Below are 2,568 nucleotides of genomic sequence, written 5' to 3'. Positions count from 1 at the left end.
GGAGAGAAAAAAAATTCTCAAGTTTAGGAGATAGAACTTTGAAGAAGAAGTAAAGTAAAGTAAAGTAAATGTATTTATACGTGTTATGACATCTGCACCGCGCGCGCGCGCCGCACCGCCAGATGCGAGGAGCAGAGCAAGGACTCGAAGGTGGCGATGGGCGGGCGTGCCGTGCGGGTGGAAAGGTGGCGAGACAAACCCTGCTGGAGGGAAAATCTCAGCGTCGGGGTTAGTTCAACGGATCGCGTACCAGGAAGCTCTAACGTTACAACACCCGACGGAATACATGTGGTCCGCACGCGATTTTTGCCCTAAGGAGTGGATGATACGACCAGCACGCGCACACAGATTAGCGCGCGTGAGAGGGGCCGGTCACGGCACTAGCCGACGAACCGAGGGTTGCCGGCTTAATGTTGCTGCACGTCAGGGCCTAGTAAGTCTACCTTGCTCACGGGCGGGGTTCGACTTGAGGCGTTCAGTGTACTCACGGACGTAGCCTGGGCATCGGCCTGACGACGGAGCGCGAACCAGAGGTCGAACTCACGTTCTTCGTACTGAGCAAGATTACCGTGGCAAGGGCGTTCATCAGTAGGATAAAACTAACTGTTCACGACGGTCTAAACGCTCAGTTCTGTTGGGGGTGAACAATCGACACTTGGCGAATTCTGCTTCGCAATGATAGGAAGAGCCGACATCGAGGATCAATCAGCGACGTCGCTATGAACGCTTGGCGCACAAGCCGTTATCCTGTGGTAACTTTTTGCACTCTCGCTTGAAATCCAACGTCGAAAGGATCGATAGGCCACGCTTTCACGGCCAGTATTCGTACTGAAAATCTGGTCGAGAGGCATTTGCCTTTTGCTTACGCGAGGTTTCGTCTCGTGACCCGCCTTGGGACACTTCGCTGCGCTTTAGAAGATGTACGCCCAGTCAAACTCCCGTCGAGGCTGTCCGGCAGGGTCGCTGTCGCCGTGTGACCGCGTCGGGGGGAGTCGGTGGATCCGAGCCGACGCGACGGCGGCTTGACGTCTGAACTGTACGCTCTACTGCAAGAAGGCGCGAGCCCCACTCCGTCGGGTAAGTGGAGGTCGCGGGGGTAGCGGTATTTCACTGTCGCGCCGAAGACGTACGCCTATGTACACCCCCACGCTCTCCACAGAGTCGGATAGAGTCAGTCGACAGGGTCTTCTTTCCCGCTGATTTCACCAAGCGTTCTTGGCTGTGATTTCGCGGGGCGTAGATAGGGCAGTGGGAATCTCGTTAATGTTCGTGCGCGTCGCTAATTAGACGACGAGGCATTTGGTACCCTTTAAGAGAGTCATAGTTACTCCCCGTTTCCCGCGCTTATGCGAATCTCTTCACTTTGACATTTGAGCTGGGCAGAATACGTCCGTAAACACTTTTCAGGTGTCGAGACGCTTGTTTTAATTAGACAGTGGATTCCTGTCCGTGACAGTTCTGAGACAGCGTGAGTCGGAGGTCGCGTCGGTTGTCCCGCGCAGCAACGCGCCGCGAAGGGGGTCAGCCGAGCGAGGCCGCTCGGCGGGGCCCAGGGTTTCGCGCACGTCTCTCCCTCGGAGTGTCTCAGGGTGCGTGCGGTTCTGCCGCTTCCTCCCTAGCCGACGTCCGGCCTCAGAGCAATCTTCTCCGAAGTTACGGATCATTTTGCGACTTCTTACTACATTACTCGTGGACCAGAGGCTGTAACCTAGGAGACCTGCTGCGGACATGAGTACGGCGGGCAGCGAGATTGACGTGCCCCGAGGGGTTTTCAGGACGCCGTGAGCGTCGGACGCAGCCATGTTTACGGCGACGCTTTTCGGCTGGCAGCCCTTTTTCGGTCGACCGATTCCAGGCGAACCCGACTTAAAAAGAGACGACGGCTTCCCGGTGCCACGGCAGCGTTCCGTTCTGTCGGCGTCGCCGCGGCGCCCCACGCGGAACGTAGTCGCGACGAGGGGGGCCGTTCTCGCGCCGGTTCCGAGCGAACTTAACTGGATTCCTTTCGGCGGTGCAGGGTGACTGACAGGCCAGGCGCGGCGCCGTTCGGCCGCCGCCGGCGCGTGTTTCGTACCGCTTCAGCAAGGGAGCTAACGCCCCTTAGACGACTCACCCGTACATGCACTGTTCTGCGGAAACCATTCCACTTCGGCCTTGAAAAGTACTCTCCGTTCAATATTTGCTACTACCACCAGATTTCACCGCGGCGGCTCCGAACGGGATCGTCCGGACTTTCACCCACGCGGGCATCTACTCGCCCGGCCTGCCGGGGAGGGGGAGTCGCACTCCGCTGGCGGGGCGGCCGGTGTGGGTCCGACGTAGGCATCATTTTCAGGGCGGGTCGGTTGGAGGTGAGTTGTTACAACTCTTGGCGGATCGACTTCCGTGGCCACCGCCTGCTGTCAGTACGACCCACACTTTTAGCTTTCGTGAGCGTCTGCGTTGGGCACACAACGGCGTTCGGTTCATCCGCAGCGCAGTTTGCTTACCAAAATGGCCACTCGGACCGTGATTTAGGCAGGCCCGTGCGAGGCGGGTTGGCGCCACACGTTGAAAGTTTGAGAGTAG

At 58.1% G+C, this 2,568-nt stretch overlaps 1 pseudogene; it reads right to left on the bottom strand.

Moving 5' to 3' along the window:
• Positions 1 to 210: 210 nt before the first annotated feature.
• Positions 211 to 2,568, bottom strand: LOC144961293 (large subunit ribosomal RNA; annotated as a pseudogene; the record flags this gene model as incomplete).

The sequence above is a fragment of the Berghia stephanieae genome, unplaced genomic scaffold (assembly GCF_034508935.2).
Source record: "Berghia stephanieae isolate SIO BIC M18660-M18661 unplaced genomic scaffold, UCSD_Bste_1.3 scaffold2031, whole genome shotgun sequence".
In the NCBI taxonomy this organism is placed as follows: domain Eukaryota; kingdom Metazoa; phylum Mollusca; class Gastropoda; order Nudibranchia; family Aeolidiidae; genus Berghia; species Berghia stephanieae.
Note: the sequence above shows the minus strand (reverse complement) of the source record. Positions and strands in the feature narration are given on the sequence as shown.